We start from the raw sequence: 9,559 nt of genomic DNA, 5'->3' as shown, positions 1-9,559 counted from the left end.
CTGTAGTGAACGGTATGTCCGTCCGTTACGCTTTGGGGTACTCATGTCTTATCCGCAACTCCTCCTGTACAACTGAATAAGATTTAATGAGACTTTCACAGATTCTTTGTTACTTATTGCCATAATGCACCTATCTTCTATTTTACTTTTTGATCTGACACATATTTCGGGTTTTCCATAGCAAAATATTGACTCTGCCTTTTTTTCCCTATAGTATACAAGGGTACCCATTGCTTATCCGCAAATCGACCTATACCACTGAATGAAATTTAACGAGACTTTCACAGATTCTTTATTACATATCAAGTGCCATTGTGCACCTTTTATTTACTGTTTGAACTGACACTTATTCTGGGTCTCCCAGAGCAAAACACGGACTTTGCCATGAAAATGATATAGGAGGTAGGGTTCAGTGCTCCCAGCACCTCTAGTTTAAATAACCCCAATCGTTGTAAACTTGAGAACATATTTAATTTTTTCTTCCAAGCGCCTAGTTTGAAACTGTTCCAATGGGATTCCGTGTGTTATATCTTTTTTCATACAATTTGAGAGCTAGCAGATCTAGTAATTTCGTTAAGGGGGAATGTGGGTTTAGACAAAATCTAGGAACGGTTTATAATGTATCCATTGGGAAAAAATATTTGTTTAATCCACACAAATTAATCTTTAATATAAGACAATTAACTCAATTTATAAAATATGTAAAGCATTTGTAACATTAAGAGATAGATGTCCCAGAAGGATATATAATTTTTGGTTACAAGCGCTGTCACTCATCAACACACACGCGAGTTACTTTATTCCCTAAAACTATGAAATAAAAACACCATTTATTTTCTGTATCATCGAAAAATGCAACTAGGAAATAAATTCAGATATGCCATAATATGTTTATTTTTTTCTTTTTAAGTTTATTCCTTTTATAAAATATTATTGATAGGCAGTCAAACTGTTGGCATGAATGTAATGAGCATTGTGTCCTCTACCAAAATTGTGAAATTTATGGCCCCAGGGTCAGGGGTTCTGGTGTTAGGGCGGGGCTCTATTGATTATATAGTGAAAATGAATTATTTCTTTGAAAATCTTCTTCTCTGCTCCTGGGTATTAAATAAACCAACTAAGTACATAGTTATGATGAGCAAGAGTGACTCTCCCAAATTGTGAATTTTATGGCCCCAGGGTTAGGAGTTCTGGTGTTAGGATGGGGCTCCATTGATTAATTATATAGTGAAAATACATCAAATCTTCTCTGCTCCTGGGTAATAAGCAGATGAACTACCTATTTAGTTATGATGAGCAAGGGTCCTTCTTCCAGAAATGTGAATTTCAAGGCCCCTGGGTCAGGGGTACCATAGAGGGTGGGGGGGGCTCTACTTATATACTGAAAATGAATTAATTGTTGGAAATCTCCTCCTTGGTATTAATCAAACATTTTTGATAAGTAATGGTGTCTTTTCAAAAATTGTGCAATGTATGGACCAAGGGTCAGGGGTTCATGTGTGGTAGGGGCACTATACTGATTATTGCTGAATATTACTGATTAGTTAAAATGCAGTTTTTGTTCCCCTACCCTGCCTATGGGTATTAAGTAACCAAACTAAGCAATTGCCAAGTGTATATCTATGATTAGCAATAGTGCCTCTTTCAAAATTGTGAATGCCATGGCATGTAGCTTAAAACATGAACCAAATTCAATCATTTGAATGTTGTTGCATGATGCTCAGGTGACCTATAAGACCCATGGGCCTCTTGTTTAATTAATTTATTTATTTTTGAATATTTTATTAAGAATATTTCAAGCACCGAACTTTCATTGTTTAAACAATTCATTTTCGTCGCCTAATAAATCAATTGGATAAAAAGTTCAAATTACTTCGCACAATCAATTATTTAACCTTTTTGCACTCACAATAGAAAAAAATTTTAATGAAAAAGTCAAAAACCCTTGGGTTACGGAACACTGGGGGGTGGGGAGGGGGGGGGGGGGTTCCGTCCCCGAGCATCTGTGGTTTCCCATGGCAAAACATTGGCACTGCCATTCTACCTATAATATTTAAGGGCACCCATCTCTTATCCGCAACTCCTCCTATACCACTTGATAAAATTTAATGATACTTTCAGAGATTTTTTATTACCTAATGCCAATGTTTACCTCCTATCTTACTTTTTGATCTGACACTCATTTCGAGTCTCCCAGAGCAAAACATGAATTTTAGTTTTAGTATTAGTTTTCTATGTTGGATTTTTTAATTGTATAGGACGGAATAAGAAATAAATTTCTGGATCCGCGCTGGAAAAAATGAAAGTGTTTAAATTGAGAAGAATATTGAGACCCTGATGTCAAAATTTTGTCTGAAACATGAATCAAACCTTCCTAGCTTTTCCTCTTATTTTTTAGCCAAATAAATCAATGGGATCAAAAGGTTTCAAATTTCTTCGCACAATCAATTATTTAACCTTTCCGGCTGCACTCACAAAATGACATTTTTATGGAAAATATCTTTTAATCTTAAACCTTGTAATGTTTTTAGCAGGGTGATCAAAGCTATCTTAAATATGTATATTCAGAAAAGAAAATCAAAAATGTGGCCCTGATGTAATGAAGTTATTTTAAAAAAAAAAGTTAACTTTCAGCTAAAATCGGTCCTAATTTTCCCCCGATTTTCAGATCATGATTGCTATCATTACCCCCCCCCCCCTCCTTATAACAAATAAATAAAAAACGGTGGGACACTTTGAGAGAGGCGGGCGGGGCAAAATGCTGTTCTGGCATAAAATTTTATTGCAAAAGCTTCCTAACATACCGGAAACAAAAGAGTTACACACGGGCATATATAGTTTATGGATTAAACTGAAGAGATTTATGAAATTATGACCTTCACCTTTAAAATATTGGCTCAAACATAAATACTCAAAGTTTCCTTCGATATTTAAACTCCTGTTAATAAATCAATTGGCTAATAAGGTTCAAATTACTTCGCACAAACAGTTATCTTACCTTTCTGCACTCACAAAATAACTTTTTTCTGGCATTAAATATTAACAATCAGAAAAATTATTTCTATGATCTTAATTTCTTTTCACAAATTTTAAGCAGAATAATCAAAGTTATCTTATACGTATATATATTCAGAAAAGAAAATAAAAAGTTTATTTTTTAAAGTGTTAATTTTGGGCTACAATTGGTCCTTAAATATTTCCGGATTTTTTAGTAAATGTTTTGTTTAAGTATCAGAGAGAATGATTTTGTTAAAGGAAGTTTTCGTTTAAATTTAGGATTTTTTCAAATGTAAATATGTCATAGAAAAATATTGTAATGAAAAAGTCAAAGAACCCTTGGGTTACGGAACATTGGGGGGGGGGGATTCCGTCCCCCAAGCATCTGTGGTTTCCCATGGCAAAACATCGACACTGCTATTCTTTCTACAATATTGAAGGGCACCCATCTCTATTCTGCAACTCCTCCTATACCACTAAATAAAATTTAAGGATAATGAAACTTCCAAAGATTCTTAATTATATGATGCCAATGTTTACCTCTTATCTTACTTTTTGATCTGACACTTATTTCGAGTCTCCCAGAGAAAAACATGAATTTTAGTTTTAGTTTTAGTATTAGTTTACTATGTTGGATTTTTAAAGTGTAGGACGGAATAAGAAATAAATTTCATGATCCGCGCCTGGAAAAAATGAAAGTGTTTAAACAGAAAAGAATTTTATGACCTTGAAATTTTGTCTAAAACATGAATCAAACCTTCCTAGCTTTTCCTCTTATTTTTTTAGCCAAATAAATCAATGGAATCAAAATGTTTCAAATTTCTTCGCACAATCAATTATTTAACCTTTCCGACTGCACTCACAAAGTGACATTTTTATGGAAAATATCCTGTAGTCTTAAACTTTGTAATGTTTTTTAGCAGATTGATCAAAGTTTTCTTAAATATGTATATTCACAAAAAAAAAATCAAAAATGTGGTTCTGGTAATGAAGTTATTTCTTTAAAAAAAAAGTTAATTTTCAACTAAAATCGGTCCTAATTTTCCTCGGACTTTCAGATCATGATTGCTATCATTACCACCTCTCCATATAAAAAAATAAATAAATAACGGTGGGACACTTTGAGACAGGCATATATAATATACTCTTCAAAAAAAGAAACGCATAGTAGAATTTTAGTGGCACATTGAACATAAAAAGTATTTAGTAGAATGATTCATTGATAAAACAGAAATGTGGTAAGCATCAGGAATACCATCTAAATGTCATAATTACTCAAGAATTTTAAAATTATAGTCAGTTTAAGGTCATTAAAGATCAATATCTGGTATGCCCCCCGCAGACACAAACGATAGCCACAAACGGCATCTAATGGAAGCAAATGTGTGTAAAAAAACTGTATATAGGAATACTCTCCCACTCCAAATGTAGAGCTTTGGTCAGCTGTTGCAGAGCCTGGGGATGTGATTGTCTTTGGCAAATCATGTCAATCCATTTTGTCCAATGCTGCTTAATTTTGATTAAATCTAGCGATTTAGATTACTGTGGCAGAAAAATGTTGCTGTTGCTTTGCAAGAACGGGCGTGTTAAACGAGCCGTATGTGACTGTGTATTGTGAGATTGCAATACGGCTCTAGGATGCTGCAAAATTGAATAGGCATGTGTAGGTAGAACATGGTTAGAGTACCTTTTTCCAACAAAGTCCATTGAATTTGAACCAAATCAATCTTACTTTCTTATAATACCGTTTCCCATATCATTACAATACCACCACCAACTTTTTTAACGTCCTGGAGGCAGTTATCTGTCTAACACTCATTACAAGGCATTAGCACTCTTAAACTTATAAGAGGCTTTCAGATAAAGATTCTGAACTAGTAGCTAAACCAAAATGTTCAGCAGTGATCCTGTGGTCATAGTCAATTGATCTGAGATCTTTGAAGTCGATATTTAGGGTGTTGTAGGGTCGGAACTATGGCATGAATAATCCTCTTGCAATAATTCGTATTCAACTGAAAACGGTCTTGTTAGATGATCTGTGCAGTTCAGGGATAGCTAATGCTTTAGATGACGTCATTGCGTTACATTCATGCAATTTACGTAATCCTCTGAAGTGATGCTGTGCTGCTGATGTTACACGTAATCTACCGTATTTTTGCGAACATTGGGTGTTCGATATTAATGGTTTATGTTTTATAGGTTAGATATGGCGTTGTGCGTAACTTTAAAACCTCTTGCAATTGTAGATTGCGGTACCCCTGCTTCCAGTCGCCCATTTTCCTTTTTGTGCTATGCAACATTCATATGCAGCATTTTTAGAAAGCGTCAATTTTCAGATAAAATCATATTCAAAATATCGAGAACCCCCGCTTTTGATAGTCCCTTTGTACCTGATTTTGCAAAATCAGGGAATTTTTTTTTCTGTAAGACTTGTAGAATAGCTGTAAAGTCAACAATTGCTTTAAAAAATCACGCATTTCACTCGAATACGTCATATCCATCTAAAAATAAAAGGTATGGCAAAACTATCATACACACTATGCGTTTCTTTTTTTTTTTTTTTTTGAACAGTTTATATGGATTAAACAGAGGGGATTTATAAAATTATGACCTTCACCTTTAAAATATTGGCTTAAACATAAATACTCAAATCCATCGATATTTAAATTCCTAATAAATCAATTGGCTAAAAAGGTTCAAATTACTTCGCACAATCAATTATTTAACATTTCTGCACTCACAAAATGGCATTTTTCTGGCATTAAATATTAAACAAGCAGAAAAATTAGTTCTATGATCTTAATTTCTTTTCACAAATTTTAAGCAGAATAATCAAAGTTATCTTATACGTATATATTGTAACGGTCCAGAGATTTGACAGATAAGTTTTATACAGAGTTATTGAACCTGATTATTGTTGACATTTGTAGGAGAATTGAGATGAATTTTATCTATGTGTTATAGTTACTTGATATTGCAGGAATATGTACTGATTTATGCTTTGCATGTAATTGATAGGTGATTATTGACAAGTTTAAGTGATTTACATGAGTTGAAATAGTTTGTGCACATGTTTTGAGTTACGTAGAAATCAGCTGATCATGGCAGTAGTCAAGTTGTGCTGTTATTTTAGCTTACTTCATGTTTCAGGGACTTTAATTGGTCTTCTGTAGTAGATTAACCATAAATTTATAGATGAAATCATGTTTTCTTGAAGTTTAACTTGTTTTCAGTTAATTATCGGCAGTTTATAGACTGGTAGATTTGTTTACGAACTTGGCGGTCGTAAATTGTGTAGGTCGAGCCCGATCGTAAAAGTTACGATAATTTTAGGATTTTTGGAGTTAATTGTGTTATTTGCTGATTTAAATGGAGATTAATTTACTTATTCTAATTGAAGAATGTATTTAGAGTTTACTTTCATTCAGAAAAGTTGTCTTGTATGTAGTTATTAGATTTTTCTTTAGACTTTGCTGTTTACGGGAAATGTCACGAGAGATTCTCCAACGTTTTCCAATGAGTCCAACAGTTTCCAACATTTACGTCATGTTATTGTATAAAAGAGAGAGATTCAAGGAATTTTTGGCTCTTCTGCTAGGTTGGTTTGTTTAGAGAAGTCGTGTTTTAGGGGTAAGGAGCTAGTATGGGTTGGGCGTTTTTAAATTAGATTTAATAATGACTTTTTAGTTTTATTTTAAGAAGAGCCAGGGTTATTTTAAGGATTTTTAGGGACTTTTGGAATATTTGTGGAATTTTATAGCAAGTTTTGGTCAGGTTTTAGTGAATTTTAGCTGAGAATTGGACTTGGTTAAAATTTGCTGGTTGTTTGAATTTTTGGTAAATTGTTGTTAAATTTTAGAATCACTTGGAATTGTTTAGGTAATTTATACAATTAGCTAAGGAAGTTAGTGTATTTCTAAATTTTGCTACTGTTTTTAACTGAAATTCAGACTTAGGAAATTTGCAGGAATTACTGGCGTTTGAAATTGGTTAGGAATTAATTAGATTTAAGGGATTAAGTTTTAGTTATTGGTTTTTACTTTCATCCAGGAGGTCTGGAAGGAAGTTCTGAGAATTAGGAGTTTTGTGAGTTGTATTGAGGTTGATTTTAGGTAAGTCAGGACTAATAGGTGACACAGACAGACTGAGACAGAGCTTAGAATTTGTTTGTTGATTGTTTAATTGAGAGATAATCCTTGTAATAAATTGTAAAACTGTATTTTGTCTCATTTCAAGTACAGAGATTTATAAGGTTTTATCAAAGGGTGATTTTCCAACAAGATGGAAATTGTGGGATATAAAAGTAATGAGATAAATGAGTATTCAAGAATTTTATTGACTTCCGTAGGTCTAGGTTGTAACGAGTTTGACATATAGAGAATAAAAGCTGAGAGATTTCGTGTTTTAATAAATTTAGTGTAACTTAGAGAGCGCGGGTTAATAAAAGGAGGTATAGGTTTGGAGCAGTGGTGTATTATTTGAGTTCATTGATTAAAGGGAGATAATTTAGTGCGTTGTGATATAAGATTAAAGAGTATTGAGTTTTGGACCACTGTGCCATACTAAGCCCTCCTGAGCTCGGGTTGAGCTGTGTAACGCAAGCCTTGCCACGAAAGATAAGACAGCCCCTATAGATAGAGTGAGGGAGTGCGGTCCCGCGGTAGTAGGAGGAGATCCGCCCGCTCCCCCCACCCCGTTACAATATATTCAGAAAAGAAAATAAAAAGTTAATTTTTTAAAGTGAACTAATTTTGGGCTACAACTGGTCCTTAAATATTTCCGGATTTCTTAGTTAATGTTTTGTTTAAGTATCAGAGAGAATGATTTTTTAAAGGACAGTTTTCGCTTAAATTTAGGATTTTTCAAATGTAAATATGTCCTAGAAAAAATATTTTAATGAAAAAGTCAAAGAACCTTTGGGGTACAGAATACTGGGAGGGTGGGGGTCCGTCCCCAAGCATCTGTGGTTTCCCATGGCAAAACATCGACACTGCTATTCTTTCTTCAATATTGAAGGGCACCCATCTCTATTCCGCAACTCCTCCTATACCACTAAATAATATTTAATGATAATGATACTTTTAAAGATTCTTTATTTTGTAATGCCAATGTTTACATTCTATCTTACTTTTTGATCTGACACTTATTTCGAGTCTCCCAGAGAAAAATATGAATTTTGCCATTATAATCATATGGGGTGATTATTTAGTGAGCTAAATGCTCACATTACTTCTAGTTTTTGTACAACACAAGGATGCAATCCGATGTAATATGAACACATCATCACTATATGCGCGGAACTGGTTTTGGTTTCATGCCATTCAATCTTTCAATACATTTGAAAACGCAAAAATTTTATTACATATAATTCAAAGCATCTCTTAATGTCTGTAACAGTCTTCCTCTCATTTCTTCCCAGCATTCTTTAGCTATGCAAATCTGACAAAACGGACTAGAGTCACTGTAAGCAATGAGCTCACTAAAAGACACCTTATATGGTTATAATGGCAAAGTCCATGTTTTGATCTGGGAGAACCGAAATAAGTGTCAGATCAAATCACAATGTGCATTTAATAATAATAGAGAATCTGTGGCAGTCTCATTAAAATTTATTCGGTTGTTTAAGGAGTTGCTGATAAGAGATGGGTACCCTTCAGTATTATAGAAAGAATGGTGAGGTCCATGTTTCACTCTGGGAAACCCAAAATATGTGTCTGATCAAAACGTAAGACAGAAGGTGTACAATGGCACTATGTAACAAAGACTCTGTGAAATTTTCCTTAAATCATTCAGTGGTAAAAGAGGGGTTGCGGATAAGATGGATACCCCAAGCGTAACAGTTGGACGGACGTACAGATCACTATAAATCCTCCCAATTTTTCAAAAACTCACAGGTTTTATCATATATAATTAAAAGCATCTCTTTAAAATGTCTGTGACGGTCTTCATCTCAACTTTCCCCAGCATTCTTTAGCTATTCAAATATGAGAATAATTTCAGCGTGCATGTTTGGCCATGGGAGACACAAAACAATGGCAATACGTAATAAAGATTCTGTGAGTCTCATCAAATTTCATTCAGTGGTATGAAAGGAGTTGCGGATAAGAGATGGGTACCCCAAATCGTAGACGACGCAAAGATAGACAGATGGACGGACAGACAGACATACCCTCCCACTTTTCAAAGGTGGCATAATGACTATGTCAATGTTTTGCTATGGGAAACCCAAAATATGTGACCGATCAAAAAGTATAATAGGAGATGCATAATGGTAATATGTAACAACTAGGGGTATTGTGAGCAATAAGCTCACTAAATGATACCCCCGCCTCCCATATGGATATAGTGGCAAAGTCCATGTTTTGCTGTGGCCGGAAAATCCAAAATATGTGTCGGATCAAAAAGTAAAATAGGAGGTGCACAATGGCAATATTTAATAAAAATTCTGTGAAAGTTTCATTAAATTTCACTCAGTGATATAAGAGGACTTGCGGACAAGAGATGATACCCAAAAGCATAACATTCAGACCAGGGACGTAGCAACAGGGGGGGTGCCCCCCCC

This window comes from Saccostrea cucullata, unplaced genomic scaffold, assembly GCF_032062105.1.
Source record: "Saccostrea cucullata isolate Sc308-1 unplaced genomic scaffold, CSIRO_AGI_Scuc_v1 ctg888, whole genome shotgun sequence".
In the NCBI taxonomy this organism is placed as follows: Eukaryota; Metazoa; Mollusca; class Bivalvia; order Ostreida; family Ostreidae; genus Saccostrea; species Saccostrea cuccullata.
This window is presented reverse-complemented; position numbering follows the sequence as displayed.